The sequence below is a fragment of the Amblyraja radiata genome, chromosome 3 (assembly GCF_010909765.2).
Source record: "Amblyraja radiata isolate CabotCenter1 chromosome 3, sAmbRad1.1.pri, whole genome shotgun sequence".
In the NCBI taxonomy this organism is placed as follows: Eukaryota; Metazoa; Chordata; class Chondrichthyes; order Rajiformes; family Rajidae; genus Amblyraja; species Amblyraja radiata.
Genome location: NC_045958.1, coordinates 111,777,163 through 111,794,818, shown reverse-complemented (window position 1 = coordinate 111,794,818; position 17,656 = coordinate 111,777,163). Strand labels below are relative to the sequence as shown.

At 41.5% G+C, this 17,656-nt stretch overlaps 1 protein-coding gene and 1 long non-coding RNA gene across 2 annotated transcripts in view; both read right to left on the bottom strand.

Annotated features, from left to right (window-relative positions):
- Window positions 1-17,656, bottom strand: part of homer1 (homer scaffold protein 1) — a 94,006-nt gene that overhangs the window by 57,488 nt on the left and 18,862 nt on the right. The gene's annotated exons all lie outside the window — the stretch shown is intronic.
- Window positions 4,542-16,161, bottom strand: LOC116971429. The gene is made up of 3 exons (XR_004411496.1): window positions 16,029-16,161; window positions 7,496-7,502; window positions 4,542-4,551 (listed from the first exon to the last, which is right to left on the bottom strand). It is a non-coding gene; the product is annotated as an uncharacterized LOC116971429 (long non-coding RNA).

Sequence of the window (17,656 nt, the reverse complement as noted above, 5' to 3'; positions counted from 1 at the left end):
CTCCAGTCGGAATATTACCGTTCCACCACTATGATGCTCATCCCAAAGCTTTTTTTTAAAAAACGCTTGAAACTGAAATCAATTTATTTCCCATTTTCCAATTGGAAGATTTATCGAATTACTTCCCCATCATGCTCATTTTTGATGTTCACACTGCTTCAGAGGCAAAATAATGCCACTCTTTTCTGCATCTCCCAACTGGAGTTCAGCAAGCAGTATTGAGAGTTTAGTCTCAATGAATCTACTTGATAATTAATACCTCAACGTTTATTACTGGATTGCTTGAAGCAGCAGCTCAGAGATTTAGAAACTCAGCAAGCAAAACATTTAATTTAAATTGAGTGAGTAATGATCACAGACATTTTCTCTTTCCCTTGGGATCGAGAATGACTTGCTTCCACTGAGGAGTGCATGGTGCTTGTGCGATTTCCATTGATGTGGAATAGCTATTGTTCACCTACTATCACAGAGTCTTAACAATGATAATCCAACATAATCCAGGACCTTTTCCACCGATCATTCCCTCCTCTTCCTGCTCCTGTTGGGTAGAAAATATTAAAAGCTTGAAAGCATGTACCGCCAAACTCAGGAGCAGTTTCTTCCCTTCTGCTACCAGCCTGATTTAGTTGAGATTATTTTCACCTGTACCGAGGTACAGTGAAAAGCTTCCCGTCCCAATTGTCCAATCTACCTCTTCGCAGCCATTAGATCCTCTCTTGAATTTCTAGGCTACAATGCTGAGAAACTATATTCTGTACTTTATTTCTCTTTGCTGTACCTGTTGTACTTGTTATGGTTTAGTTGTGTTCATGTACAGTTTTATCTGTTTCAATTGGACAGCACAAAAGATTATCAGTATCTCTACTGTCATGACAATAAACCAATACCAACTACCTACCGAGGGCCTGTTCCCTCAGCTCCTACATACACCCTCCTAGTTACTCTGTTCCTTTTCCTTTCCAGTCTCGATTGCCACACATCCACTCCACCCTCTCCAGATGCTGGCTATTTTGCCCCCTTTTCTGGGGTTGTCCCCCTATATGCCAACCAATTACTTGTTTAAGAAGGAACTGCAGATGCTGGAAAATCGAAGGTACACAAAAATGCTGGAGAAACTCAGCGGGTGCAGCAGCATCAATGGAGCGAAGGAAATAGGCAACGTTTCGGGCTGAAGAAGGGTTTCGGCCTGAAACGTTGCCTATTTCCTTCGCTCCATAGATGCTGCTGCACCCGCTGAGTTCCTCCAGCATTTTTGTGTACCTGCCAACCAATTACCATTGACACCAGCCAGGCTACCCAAAGCATACAGCCTTTCCCATGAGCATGGAAGGGTAGGGCCAGTGGAGTGTAAAAGGGATGTGGGGGCATAAAAAGAGTGCAGTATTCAGATCCCCCAAGCACAGGGTCACTTTCTGCAGAATGCAGATTTCTACTGGATTTTCTCACCTGCAGGAAGTATATGCCATTCGCTTGGGGGGGGGGGGGGGGGGGGGAATCATACACTGGAGCCCAGCGGGAGATCACAGAGTGCCACCCTCAGTCAAGGCATCAAAATATTATTTTGATGACTAGGTGGCTGTCGGGAGAGGCAAGGGAAAGATGGAGGATTAATAGAAGTAAAACAAACGGCAACACAAAAAGTACCTACATCAATGTTCGATTTTAAAAGCTTGACTATAAAGTGTATTTATTGAAGGTTGCGCCCAATCTTCCCTGCTTAGGAGCAAATCCTCGACGTCAGCCACCAATAACCCCCTCTCAGCAGATTCAAATTATCCTCCTGGAGACTGTATAACCATGGAAACACATTCCCAGCAACATCAAACCTCCAGCATTAACCCCGTTGATCGTGGGGAAAAAATTCTCCGCTCTTCTAAAGGATACATTTAACATGAGTTCCCCCTAAACAGATCCACCAAACATAAACATAACACAAAATTAACCATCAACCTTGCTTGATATAATTTGCTTGATACAAAAACATAATTTTGTATTTACAGTGTCAATGTCACTGAGCATGTGTTTGCAATACAATCCATTCTATAGCAACAGTTAGAAACATAGAAAAACAGATGCAGGAGTAGGCCAATCGGCCCTTCGAGTCATTCAATATGACCATAGCTGATCATCTAAAATCAGTACCCCGTTCTGGCTTTTCCCCCCCATAATCCCGTGATTCCTTTAGCCCCAAGAGCTAAATGTAACTCTCTTGAATATCTCCTACTAAATGAAATTGGATCATAAAACTCTAACCAATTAAAATGTTGATATTAAACTTGCATAAGCTTGTCGTAAGAATAGTTCAATGTCACAAGTACAGTGATTTTGTTTTGCATACAACTCAGTAAAATCTTACGAAACACAAGCAGAATTATACAAGAATGCAACAGTAATAAGTTATACCAAGGCAGTCGACAAGTGTCGGCATGTTTCTGGCACCATCTTGTATCCTACAAGTTTAAACCGCAAAATAGTAAAGAGTCAATAGTAATATGGATTTGTAGCCATTTCAGCACTTTGATAATAGGAAACCCATTTGGCGGTCTAGAAAAGTTAAGGAACAATTCCAGGAATGGATGAAAGAAAGGTTGGAGGTGGAGTAGGAATTCATGAGGGCAGAAAAGTCAAGGCACCAGTTCAATAAAATGAATAAAACATTGGGTACATTTTCAAACATGCATACGTTTGCGCTATGGCAAAAAAAACCTGGAAGGCCGCAATGCCAATGTAGTTTTGGTCCCAAGGTTGATATGATATGAACTGTGCAGACTGGGTTAATCTAGGCTCTGCAATCAATCACTCCCTGCATTGTTCCATTAAAGGCAGCAAGTGTTGGTTCAGTAAAGTGGGAAATTGCACTGGATGCCAACAGGCAGTTACTGATTGGTTGGCACACAATTTACATTTTAGCTGCTGACTCCAGTACATTATTGCTTAAATTAGAATTGACAATAAAGGTTTCCACACAGTAAAAATGCTTTACACAATTGGTTTATTTGGTGATAGTGAGAGGTCGCGGGAGGGAAAAAGAGAAATAATCGAACAGGGAAACTGAAAATTGTTCTCTTCCATCTCCAAATTTGACAAAGCACAAAGTATTCTAAATTAATCAAATGTTATTATGGACTACATCAAAATACAGCAGTTAAAATATACTGTACAGACACGCAGATGGCAGTATTTGAATAGTTGTGGTTTTGGAACATAATACTTTTTTTCTATTTTAACCCACATTAAAATTAAAATACTGATATAAGTGTATCATAGAGTCATAGGACAGTCATGCAGTACAGAAACAGGCCCTTTGGCCATGCCAACCAAGATACCCCATCTACACTAGTTCCATGGCTATGTTTGGCCCAAATGCCTCTAAAGGTTTTCTATCCATGAACCTGTCCAAATGTCTTTTAAATATTGTTATAGTATCTGCCTCAATTACCTCTTCTGCCAGCTCGTTCCATGTACCCTCGACCCTGTGTGGAAAAAGCTGTCTCTCGGGTTCCTATTAAATCTTTCCCCTCACTTTAAACTTATGTCTCCTGGTTCTTAATTCCCCTACTTTAGGGAAAAGACCATTTACCCTATCAATTCCCCTCATGAACATAGACACCTCTAAGATCACCCAGCCTCCTGTGCTCCAAGGAATAAAGTCCAAGCCTGTCCAACCACTCCTTATAACTCAGGGCCTCAAGTCCTGACAACATCCCCAGATCTTTTCTGTGCAACTTATAATATCTTATATATCTTGATATAATCTTATTTATATATATTTATATACTAATCATCTTAATCTTATATCATAATAACTAAATATCTTGAATAATTACTCCCCCAAAAGATTAAAATGTTTGCATTGCATATTTCTTACAATTTAGCCTCCCGGAGAATAAAGTTCTTTCTAGAGGTGGACAAATAGTTCCATCCTGTATATGCAATCTCACTTTGAGGGTATTCTTGTTGTACAAAACAACAAATGCCAGAAAATTTTAAGTCATTACATTGAAAAATTTGTTGAACATGAAAGTTATTAAATGTGTCAAACACTATAAACATTTTTCTACTCTTCAATATGTTCTACTTCTCAACTCTTTCTAACGCATATCTTGGTCCATCTCAAAAATATTTTTAGACCAAATATTCAATTTTTTTACCAAGGTAGATAGAGTGGAATGCTTAAGAAAGAACTGCAGATGCTGGTAAAACCGAAGGTAGACACAAAATGCTGGAGAAACTCAGCGGGTGGGGCAGCATCTATGGAGAGAAGGAATTGGCGATGTTTTGGGTCGAGACCCTTCTTCAGACTGATGGTGGGAGAGGGGGTAGGACAAAGAAAGAATGTAGGCGGAAACAGTGGGAGAACTGGGAGGGGGGGGGGGGAAGAGAATGAAGAGAGAGAGCAAGGGCTATCTGAAGTTAGAGAAGTTAATGTTCATACCGCTGGGGTGTAAACTACCCAAGCAAAATATGAACAAAATACTATGTTCTGTGTGCTGAAGCAAAGCAAGAATTTCACTGTGCCATCAGGGACATATGACAATAAACTCACTTGAACTTGAAGGTAGACAAAAATGCTGGAGAAACTCAGTGGGTGAGGCAGCATCCATGGAGCGAAGTAATAGGTGACGTTTCAGGTCGAGACCCTTCTTCAGACTTCAAGTGAAATATGAGGTGCTGTTCCTCCAATTTGCGCTGGGCCTCGCTCTGACAATGGAGGAGGCCCAGGACAGAAAGGTCAGATTGGGAATGGGGGGGAGAATTGAAGTGCTGGGCCACCGGGAGATCAGCTTGGTTAAGATGGATATAGTGGAATGCCATTCAGTTGCACATATCAATGCGAGTTCTACACAAGAGCATAAACAGGAGGAATAGACTGACTCTACTTACCACTGGATCCACCCACAAGCTTGGCCATACACTCGACCTGGTGCTACCGTCCGGTCTCCCAAATTGTAATATAGACATTATTGATGCTTGTCTTTCAGATCATAGCGCAATCATATTTGATGCATCTCTGCCTTTCTCTCCCTCAAAATCTCATCTCCCTGTTCGCTACTCCTGCTACATAAACTCATTGATTGCCAGTAAGTTCTCTGAGGCTCTCATAGCTGCTCCCGACATCTGCACCATCGAGGCTTCTCCCCCCCCCATCTCAGCACTGACAATCTCATTCTTCTATTCAATACCACTTGCTCTTCCATCCTGGATTCTGTTGCTCCTCTTAAAATGAAAAAGCCTAAGCCTAAAGGTTGGCCTTGGCTCAATGATTCCACCAGAACCCTAAGAAGAGAGTGCAGAAAATCAGAATGGAAGTATAAATGTGATAAGCTTCAAATTTCATTCGAACTTCTGAGAAACAATCTTCTCAAATACCAGGAAGCAGTAAAGCCTGCGAGAACACAATACTTTTCCGACCTTATTTCCAAATACGCTCATAACTCCATGATCCTATTTAGTACTATTACCTCTGTCATATGTCCCGCCCCCAGTACCAGCTTAAGTGCGAAGAATTCTCTACATTTTTCACCAGCAAAGTTGAGAACATGAGAACGAATATTTCCCCTCCCATCCGTGACCTAGCTGTCTCATTGGTCTGTTCTTCTAAATTAGACTGTTTCCAACCCGTTACTCTACCCTCCCATGTAAAGCTGGTCTCCACTATGAAACCTGCTACCCGCCCCCTTGACGCTGTCCCCACTGCCCTTCTGAAGGATGTCATTGCAATATCCGGTCCCAGCATCCTCTCTATCATCAACAGTTCTCTGGCCACTGGCACTGTTCCAACCTGTTTCAAGCACACGGTGGTCCAGCCCCTCCTGAAAAAATCTAACCTAGACCCCACCTTGCCTAGTAACTACAGACCTATTTCCAACTGCCTTTCCTCTCAAAAGTCATTGAAATGGTAATTCTAGACCAACTAATACCTTACCTACACCAAAATACCATCCTGGAAAGTTTCCAATCATGTTTCAGGGCCCACCACATCACAGAGTCCTCCTTGTTGAAGGTACACAATGACCTGCTTCTCGCCATTGACTCCGGCGACTGTGCAATCCTGCTCCTTCTCAACCTCAGCGCAGCGTTTGATACAGTGGACCACACCATCCTAATTGACCGTCTCCGGTACGGGGTTGGTGTTGATGGCACTGCCCTGAGCTGGTTCATTTCCTACCTCAAAAATAGGAGTTTCTCTACCAAATTAGGCAATTCTTTCTCTTCCCCAGCTAGCCTTTGCTACGGGGTTCCACAAGGCTACATCCTAGACCCCATTCTCTTCTCTCTGCACATTCTCCCCCTTGGCCAAGTCATTCAAAGGCACGGCATTTCTTTCCACTGTTATGCAGATGACACACAGCTCAATCTCCCCCTGAAACCCAACAACCGGTCAAATTTAATCAGCCTCATGCACTGCCTCGAGGACATGCGTTGGATGGCCCAGAACTTCCTGCAACTAAACGAGAGCAAGTCTGAGGTAATCCTACTCGGCCCCTCCGACTCCATCTGAACAATAACAGGCAGCCTTGGAAGCCGAACCTCCTTAGTCAAACCGCACCTCAAAAACCTTGGCGTGATATTTTTTTTTAATTTTATTTATTAATTTATTGAACATGTTAAAAAATACATACACAAATAAACTTGTAAGCAATAAAAAAAAAGAAAATAAAACACAAAGGAAAACAAACAAATAAGTAACTCAAATAATACAAATAATATCGTTCATGTTCAAAAGGAAGTTCGAAAACTTTTCTGGTCCTACCCCCTCTTATTTTCTATACATTTTCATGGAAAAACAAAATAATGGGAACAAATGGACCCAAAATCTGTTGAACAGTCCATAAACAAGAAATAACCAAACAGAAAAGAAAATCACTGGTCCAGCTCATAACCATTCAATCTTTTGTTTCTGAAGAGTGTTTTTAGTTTGAATAGAGTCTTACATTTTTTCAGCTCATCATGGCAGTTATTCCAGAGACTAACACCCTTTGCTGTAACACAATGGAGTTTTGCATTAGTTCTCATTGTCGGTTTTTCGAATATATAGGTTCCTCTCAGGTTGTGTTTGCTTTCTCTCCATTGGAACAACCCCTGGATATTACAAGGCAATTGCTGATTAGCTGCTTTGAACATAATTTGGATAGTTTTATAATCTGTCAGATCTTGAAATTTTAATGTTTTTAGTCTGATAAATAATGGTTTTGTTGATTGTCTGTAGGTGGTTTTATGTATAATTCGTATTTGACTCCACATTAAAGTTTGACAAGCAAGTCAACTCTGTAGTAAAAGCTGGTTTCTTCCAGCTTCGTACCATAGCTAAAATCAAACCATTCCTCAAATTCGACGACCTTGAAAAAATCATCCACGCATTCATCTCCTCCCGCCTTGACTACTGCAACTCCCTATATACTGGCATCAGCCAATCATCCCTGTCCCGCCTGCAATTGGTTCAAAACGCCGCAGCGAGACTTCTGACGGGTACCCGTAAAAGGGACCACATCACCCCGATCCTGGCCTCTCTCCACTGGCTCCCAGTACGGTACAGAATCAACTTCAAGCTCCTCTTATTCATATACAAAGCCCTTACCGGGCTTGTCCCCCCCTTATATCAAAAATCTTCTAACCCACCATTCTACCTCCAGGTCCCTCAGGTCGGCCGACTTGGGGCTACAGACTATCCCGCGGTCTAGGTTTAAGCTCAGGGGTGACCGTGCTTTTGCGGTTGCAGCACCTAGACTGTGGAACAGCATCCCTCTCCTCATCAGAACCGCCCCCTCCATCGATTCCTTTAAGTCGAGGCTCAAAACTTATTCTACTCCCTAGCGTTTTTGAGGCCCTCTGAGGGGGCGCTGTAAACAGTTTATGTATGTATGTATTGTTAGGTCTGTGTACCATTGTATGTAGCACATTAGTACCTGCACTGATGTACAGCACTTTGGTCAACGCGAGTTGTTTTAAATGTGCTATACAAACAAAATTGACTGAGATTGACTGACCTCCCATTCTTCCAGACTCCATAAACTATCCTGCTCTAGGTAAATGAACGGTTTGCTGTATGTCCTCTAAACCAATTATTGCCTTTTTAGACAAGGCAACCAAATATGTACGCAATATTTTAAGTGTGTTCTTCCACGTGAAGTGCCCCTTTCCCAAGGTACGTCTCTCTCAGTCTCTGACAAATGAAGAATCAAACAATGTAGTATTTAAAAAATAAATAAACAACCAGACAAGTGAGCCCCAAAACAGAATGTCCAAGGACATAATGAAAGTAGAATACAACACAGGAACAGACCCTTTGCCCTCAAAGTTGGTGTGAACATGATTCCAAGTTAAACTAATCGTCGCTGCCTGCGTGCAATCCATATTCCGTACCCCCCTTTCCTTGCATATCCTTGTGCTGTAGGAAAATATGCTGATTGCTGTGAGGAAGGGCCTGTTTCCACACTGTATCGCTCTACATTTGTGCACTAATCCCATTTTATTTGCCTCACATTCCCTTCAACCCCCCCCCCCACTACTACAATTCTACCACTCAGCTACTCACAAGGGGCAACATGTAACCTTATAAAAAATACAGCACGGAAACAGGCCATCTCGTCCGTGCCGAACACTTACTCTCACCTAGTCCCATCTACCTGCAATCAGACCATAACCCTCCATTCCTTTCCCGTCCATATACCTATCCAATTTATTTTTAAATGATAAAATCGAACCTGCCTCCACCACTTCCACTGGAAGCTCATTCCACACAGCTACCACTCTCTGAGTAAAGAAGTTCCCCCTCATGTTACCCCTAAACTTCTGTCCCTTAATTCTCAAATCATGTCCTCTTGTTTGAATCTTCCCTACTCTCAATGGAAAAAGCTTATCCACATCAACTCTGTCTATCCCTCTCATAATTTTAAAGACCTCTATCAAGTTCCCCCTTAACCTTCTGCGCTCCAAAGAATAAAGACCTATCTTGTTCAACCTTTCTCTGTAACTTAGGTGCTGAAACCCAGGCAACATTCTAGTAAATCTCCTCTGTACTCTCTCTATTTTGTTACATTGTGCAATTGACCTACCAATCTGCACATTTTGGGGATATGAGAAACAGGAATGTCCAGAAGAAATTACTAGAGTAAAAGTAAGACTGTGCAAACTTCATACAGACAATATGAAAGGTCACGTTTGAATCTGGGTCTCGGGCATAAAGGCAGAATTCTACTAGCTGTGACACTGTGCCACCTACTGCACAGGAACCTTAGTTCTCCAGTATTGTCTATAGTGTTTTTTCCCTGGTCTTCTACCATTTGGCAATGTTTCTATAACAAATGAGGAATCAAAGAATGTACTCTTAGTAAAATAAAATTACTAGACAAGCAAATGCATGCGTATACTTAAAAAGGAAAGCATTTCTCTGCATTAAATTCCATCAAACATTCCTCAGCCCACCTGACCGATCAATCAAAATCCTGCTGCAATTTTTCATAACAATCTTCACTGTCTGCAAAACCACCCACTTTTGTATCATCTGTAAATTTACTAATCTGCAGATGATAGATAAAATCACTTGGGCCTGATCCAGTATATCAGAAATACTGTGGAAAGCTTGAAACTAAATTGTAGGAGCCCTGGTTGAGATAAACACAAGATAGTCAGCCACAAGGTGCAGGAAGACTGGAGGGTGGATAATGTCACGTCTTTATTTAATACGGGCTGTAAAGATCAACTGGGAACTTACGGGTCAATATGCCTAACATCTGTAGTAAAGTTCAGGAAGGAATTCTGAGGCTTTAGATACATATATATGCACTTGAAAGACAGAGGATGATTTTGAATAATCGACATAGCTTTATGTGTGGGGAATCTTGTCTCGCAAACTTGCTTGAGTTTTTTTGTAACAATGCTGGTTGATGAGGGTGGAACAGCGCACAGTCTACAGGGACCTCGACAAGGCGGGTTTCTGCACGGTAGGCTGCTCAAAGGTTAGACCACATGGGATCCAGGGAGAATTAGCTAATTGGATATATAATTGGCATGATGATAGGAAGCTGAGGGTGATGATGGAAAATTGTTTTTTAAATAGGAGGCCTGTGACTAATGGTGTGCTCCATGGGAGTTGGTGCTGGGCCCATTGTTGTTTGTCATCTTCAATGATTTGGAGGAGAATATGGCATTGTTAGCAAGTTTGCAGATGCCCCCAAAATAGGTGATATTGTGAAGGTGGTTATCAGAAATTACAGCAAGATCTTAAACAGGTGGGTAATTGTGCTGAGGAATAGCAAGGGGAGTTTAATTCAGATAAGTGCGAGTGTTGCATTTTTGGGAAGTCAAACCAGCGTCGGACCTTTGCGGTGAATGGTAGGCCTCTGGCAGGTGCTGTAGAACAGAGACACCTAGGAGTGCAAGCAGATAGTTCACCAAAGGTGGTGCCCACAGGTAGACAAGGTGGTGAGGAACTCTTTTGGCATGCTGGCCTTCAGTTAGGGCATTAAGTTTAGGAGTTGGGACATTATGGTCTAGTTGTACAAGATGTTGGTGAGGCCACTCTTGGAGTAATGTGTGCAGTTTTGGTTATCCTGTTATAGGAAAGATGCCATTAAGCTGAAAAGAGTGCAGAAAATATTTACAAGGATAGCTAGAACTCAAGGTGAATGCACAGAGTCTGCTTCCCGGGGTTGGGGATTCAAAAACTGATGAGCATTGGTTTAAGGCGAGAGGAGAACTATTTAATAGGAACTTGAGGGGCAACTGTTTCACTCAGAACGTGGCGGGTTTATCAAACAAGCTGCTAGAGGAGGTAACAAAATAACATTTAAAAGACATTGGACAAGTACACAAATAAAGGTTTAGAGGGATACGGGTTAGATGGGCATCTTGGTTGTAATGAACAAGTTGGACCCAAGTGCCAGACTGAGCTAAGGGGAATTCCTCTCTCACTTATGATTAATATATTTGTTGTTTCCCTTTATGTAAAACTGCTCCTTACAGCACTGAAAAGACGCAAATGGCGTAGCAGGGGGTGGGAACATTCTTCATGCACAAATTTCCAAAGGTGCCAGAACAGGTTTAAAGAATTGGGTAATAAACATAAGGTTTTGCAATTAGAGACCAAGTACAAAAACAGGAAGGAGAGTTAAATCTGTGCAAAACACAAATCAGGTTTCAAGTGCAGAACATTGTTCATTTTTTGGTGCCAAAGTCAAGAAAGGACAAGCAGCTTTCAGACAGTGCTGGTAGAATTTCCCCAAAACAACCCAGGGATGAAAATTACAATTTGATGCAGTGTGGTTATTGTTTTATAAAGAGGATTAACAAAAGATCTGACGGGACTATTTAGAATGGACACAAAGTGCTGGAGTAACTCAACGGGTTAGGCAACGCCTCTGGAGGACATGGATGGGGATGTTTTGGGTCGGAACCCTTCGGGCTGAAGATGAAGGATTCAAATGAAGTAAATAAAGCCTAAATATATGTCCAACGATTGAAGGCTTGATAAGTACAAGGTACAAATTGTGGATGACCTGAAATAATCCAGGGCCCACATCAAGAAAAACGATTTTTTAGATTAGGGTGGTGAATACCAGCTCAATATTATCCATCAACTAGGAATTAGATAAATAAGTGTCAGAAATAAATACTGCGAGACGATCTAGAGTGCAACTGACTGGATTACTTATCAAAACTGCCAGCACTAATTAAAACAGGCAAACCTCTCCTGTTCTGTACTGATTCATATTTACAAAACTAACACAATAGGCTTAATTCAACTCCCTTTCAATCTTAAATAAAGGTCATACATTGGAAAACAAGCCTTTTAAAGCAATTTCTTCCCGAGAATAACACAACGCAATAATACAAAGATTTCTTGATAAGATTGGAAGTTTAAACAACTTGGTGGACAACTAGTTCAGGATTGTTTTGAAAAATGTTCTCTTTAAAAATATGTAAGATATGGATAATGAATTATGGGAACATTTTTGGATACCAGAAACTAGGATTCACTGATTGAGATTGGCAAAACCTCATGCAACTTTAACAGATGACAACCGCAATGTTCCACTTTGGACCGTGACACAGCAGGATCTTGAACTATATGTGGACAGGATCATATTACATTTTGAACTACTACTTCAAACAAACTAGTCTTATTACCGAATCATTCTCAAAGTTTTAAACAAAGCCTATGTTGTGAAGTTCAGATAAATCCATTTAATTGTTTAAACCAAGAACAAGCTTTGAAGATAGGAATTCAACCAGCGCAGATCATTTAAAGCAATCAAAAAGTTAATTATTAGCATGAGAACATTAAAAGGAGGGAAATTGTGCTTTCAAGTGTAAAAATTACACTCATTTCACCAACTTCATATTTTAGTTACTACAAGCGGGGATCATAGTGAAGGACTCAGAAGGTCAAGCAGCATCTCTAGAGAGAACCATAGGCTAAAACCAAATTGGCCGAGCAACTAATGTTGGACCACCACATTTCAATGTGCAGGACGACCAAACCACTATAGGGAGGTTTCACGGCAGTCGGGTCACGACCCATGACCCGTACTGTTGCTACGCTACTCCAAATGGATTACACGCGATGAACTGCAGGTAGGCACTTACCATTGTTTCCAGCGTAGCGAGCCCGTTAAAACCCGCTGAAATTGTCCATTTTTGCGCTGTAAATAATTATGTTAATCGGGATAAGCGCGTGAGACATTTAGCCTACTTCAGAATTCCAAAAGTGAGGAGAAATGACGGTAGATAAAAACGAGAGCTGAAGGGACAACAACAGCCAGAGTGCCTGGCGAACACTGGCCGTTTGCTCACTGCATTTCATCAACGGTAAGGCATTATTTGTGGTTTTACTTGATTCCTTTGGCATCTAAAAAGTTTCAGAAGTGATAAATCTGGCTGTAATTTTTTTAAATCGCCCATGGTTCTCGTGGGTTTTTACATACAAAATGAAAATGCATCTGAAGAAAAATTTAGCCAGATTTATCACTTCTGAGAATTTTTAGATACCAAAGGAATCAAGAAAAAACACAAATAATGCCTTACTGTTGATGAAATGCAGTGAGCAAATGCGATAATTCCCAATATTTTCAATGTTTACCAAGCACTTTAGCTGCTGTAGTCCCTTCAGTTCTCGCTTCTCTATACCTTCATTTCGCTTCATGTTTGGAATTCTAAAGTTGGGTATATGTCTCTCACACTTACCCCAACTCCCACAATCTTTTTCAGCGCAAAAATTCAACATTTTGGCGGTTTTTAACAGGTAGGAAAGTACGTGTTTCTAGCATTAATAACATATACCGGAAGTGACGGATGTCTTCCAGTTGGATTTAGCGGCTCCGTGCGTCGAGCCCTATGACCCAGTGACCTTACGTGCAACCTCCCTATACTTTAATTTCCCAGACATACTTTTACTTTGGCCTCTTGGCTTTTGATGCAGGGAAACCACAATTTAATACGAGTCCAAGCTTCTTGTTAACTATGCTCTTACTATCGTTTTATCATTTATTCTGTCTTTCATCCCACACATATTCTCCTTTTATCCCTTCTACAACATCCTAAAACATGTCTTTCCAACTTCCCCACACCAAAGCCCATTGAATGGGCTGAATTATCCATTTCTGTCCCCTTAAAAGAAGCCCAGCTTCAGCATCCAAGCTTTTGTACGTATTTCAAATTTCCAATCTCCTGTGTATTTAAATTCTACAGAGCAGTTGCTGAGCACTTTTGCTATCCACTAGTTACCATTTTAAACGGTACATGAAGGGTGGTGGCTATATGGAACAAACTGCCAGAGGAAAGAATTGAGGCAGGTATTATCCCAACATTTATGAAATAGTTAAACAGGTACATGGATAGGACAAGCTTGGAGGGATATGGACCAAACATAGGCAGGTGGGACCAGTGTAGCTGAGACTTTTTTTTTTTAGATACAGCGCGGAAACAGGCCCTTGGCCCAGCGAGTACGCACAAACCAGCGATGCCCGCACATTAACACTATCCTATACACATTAGAGACAATTTACCCATACACCAAGCCAATTAAGCTGCATACCTGTACGTCCTTAGTGTGGGAAGAAACGGAAGATCTCGGAGAAAACCCACGCGGTCACGGGGAGAAAGTACAAACTCCGTATAGACAGCACGTGTAGGCGGGATCGAGCCCGGGTCTCATGCGCTGCAAGCGCTGTAAGGCAGCAACTCTACCGCTGCGCCACACTGTGGGCACGTTGGGGCAAAGGGCTCGTTTCCATGCTGTATCACTCTATGACTTTAAAAGTGGTCAGAAAAAAAGGGGAAGAATGGATGCAAATGCAATTTCTGCACAAGAATGATGCAGCGGCATATTACCAGAGGCCACATAAATAAATCTTACTCAAGCGCGGCATCCTGCAGCTTGCACAGTTTGACTTTTTCTTCCCACTTCAGCTCCAATATTATTTACGCTACAACTTGCCGTAAGGGTGAATGAAGAATTGCAACAAGAGAACGAGTGGGTTAACAGTAAAACCTGTTGGTTAAGGAGATACGATGGTTGAAGGAAGGATAAAAAATGGCAGGCGGCGTAAAGTCATACCAGGTGGAAAAGTAGAAAATAAGTGGATAATTAAATGGAGAGAGAGAGAGATGGGAGAGGAGTGAGGACAGAGGAAAATTGATTTTGTTCAAAACTTCATCCCACCACCTGATAAACTACCTCATGATTCCACTGTCAGAATATTCATTATGCTACAAGCCAAATTCTTTGGCATCTGCTCAAAAAGGGTATTAAAACATAAGACTACTAACAATTTAAATGGGTCACTACAAATTTTTAATATGCTATCTTACAAATCCACCACAAAGTAATAAAAAAATCCATGTTTCTGGATCTCCTGAGAATTGTTCTTTCTCCAATTTGAAGCATCTCTTGATGATTGTGAAGGCACAAATTAATGCAGTCAGATTGCGACAATTTTATTCACTGGCTTCCTTATTCTGGCACACGTCCCTTTATACAAAACCTCATTCTGAATAGATGCAGATGTTTAAGAAGCTGCTTTCCTTATTGTAGCATCAATATAGTGACAACACACGCTCCACCTACTCCCATTAATTTCCTACATACAAGAAATACAACTGTCTACAACAAGTTATGTAAGCTGCCTGCAGCTCATACAGCGCATTCAGTAAGTATTCGGACCTCTTCACTTTTTCAACATTTTGTTACGTTACCAGCCTTATTCTAAAATGGATAACATTCTTTTTTTAACTTCAATCTACACACAATACCCCATAATAAAAAAGCAAAAACAGGTGTTTAGGAAATTGTGCAAAGTAATAAAAAAATTACTGAAATATCACATTAACATAAGTATTCACTCATAAATTGAGCTTCGGTGCATCCCGTTTCCATTGATTATCCTTGCGATGTTTCTACAACTTGACTTAACACCAGTGGTAAATTAAATGGATTAGACATGTTCTGGAAAGGCATACGCCTGTCTATATAAGGTCCCACAATTGACAGAGTATGTCAGAGCAAAATCCAAGCCATGAAACGAAGGAATTGTCCGTAGACCTCCGAGACAAGATTGTGTCAAAACACAGATCTGGGGAAGGGTATAACACAATTTCTGCAGCATTGCAGGTCCCGAAGAGCACAGGTCCCGAAGACCATGAGAAACGAGATTCTCTGGTCTGATGAAACCAAGATTGAACTCTTTGGCCTGAATGCCAAGCTTCACATCTGGAAGAAACCAGGCACCGCTCATCACCTGGCTAATACCATACCTACGGTGAAGCATTGCGGTGGCAGCATCATGTTGTGGGAATGTTTTTCAGCGTCAGGAACTGGGAGACTAGTCAGGATCGAGGAAAAGATGTACGGAGCAAAGTACAGAGAGATCCTTGATGAAAACCTGCTTCAGAGTGTTCTGGACCTCAGGCTTGGGCGGAAGTTAACCTTTCAACAGGACAATGACCATAAGCACACTGCCAAGACAACGCAGGAGGGGCTTCATGACAAGTCTGTGAATATCCTTGAGTGGCCCAGCCAGAGCCCGGACGAACAACTCTGGAGGAACCTGAAAATAGTTGTGCAATGACGCTCCCCATCCAACCTGACAGAGCTTGAGAGGATCTGCAGAGAAGAATGGGAGAAACTGCCCAAATATAGGTGTGTCAAGCTTGTAGCGTCACACCCAAGAAGTCTTGAGGCTGTAATCGCTGCCAAGGGTGCCTTAACAAAGTACTGAGTAAAGGGTCTGAGTACTTATGTAAATGTGATATTTCAGTTATTTCTTTAATTATTTTGCAAAAATTTCTAAACCTGTTTTTGCTTTTGTATTAGGGGGCATTGTGTGTAGATTGATGATAATTTAAAAAAATGAATTTAATCAATTTTAGAATAAGGCTGTAATGTAACAAAATGTGGAAATAGTGAAGGGGTCTGAATACTTTCTGAATGTACTGTAAACAGAATACCCTATACCCCCCCCCCCCCCCAATCTAATCCCGAGGGCTAACAAAATTAGGAGAATTCAATGTTCAGAACCTTCGATGTTAGCCCTTGCTGTCTCCTCCTCTTCCTCAGCCCTCGGGCTGTCTCCTCCCATCCCTCAGCCCTCGGGCTCCTCCTCCTCCTTTTTCCTTTCTTTTCCCCGCCTCCCCCCTTCAGTCTGAAGAAGGGTTTCGGCCCGAAACATTGCTTATTTCCTTCACTCCATAGATGCTGCTGCACCTGCTTCGTTTCTCCAGCATTTTTGGGTACCTTCCATTAAGTTCCTATCTTCCAAATACAGATGCGACAAGGGAGAGCAAAAACTCTGTGCAATCTCATTCCATATGACCGAAAGATGCAATATTTTTGCATGCAGCAGACATGTTTGCTCAGTATAAAACACTGAATTACAGCAAAGACAAATTGAAACAATTTTTCAAAGTACCTTAGAATTAGCAGACAAACAAAAAAGCATAATGCAAAAGCAAGATGATAACCTACTTGAGACTGCCATCTGGTTAACCAACTTCGTTAAAGCATCTATATTACTAAAAGTCTGATCTTGACCACTTCCTGTTGTTCTGTATATTGATTTTAGAAAAAATGCTGCCACTTACGGCTGTGATTTTTGGCCATCATACTCAGAGTCCCCCCCTCCGGTGCGCTGGAGTGATTTTTCCCATCGATGAAAAAATAAGAGTTATTAGTGTTTAATGGGCACGCCCCTACCGGAGGGACTATAAAACCCGGAAGTGTTGAGTGCCTCAGTCAGTCTCTGCAAGATGGCGGAGCGAGAGGGTCACGTCTCTCAGTCTGAGCTGTGAATAACACTGAACACATGTCTACTAAACTGTGAATGGTTTTACTGACCTACCAGTGCCCTTAATGTGGGTTGGAAATAGTTTGGAAATGCTAAAGCTGTGTTGCCTTTGGTTTGGAAATGCTAAAGCTTTGTTGCCTTTGGTTTGGAAATGCTAAAGCTGTGTTGCCTAATTAAAGTTGCCTTGCCTTCTATATAATTAAAAGTCCAATCTTGACCACTTCCTGTTTGCTATTTATATTGATTTTGGAAAAAACGCTACCACGTACGGCTGTGATTTTTGGCCATCGTACTCGGAGTCCCTCTCCGCTCATTAGGTGCCGAGGATTTTTCCCACCGATGAAAAATAAACGAGTTATCAGTGTTTAAAAAAT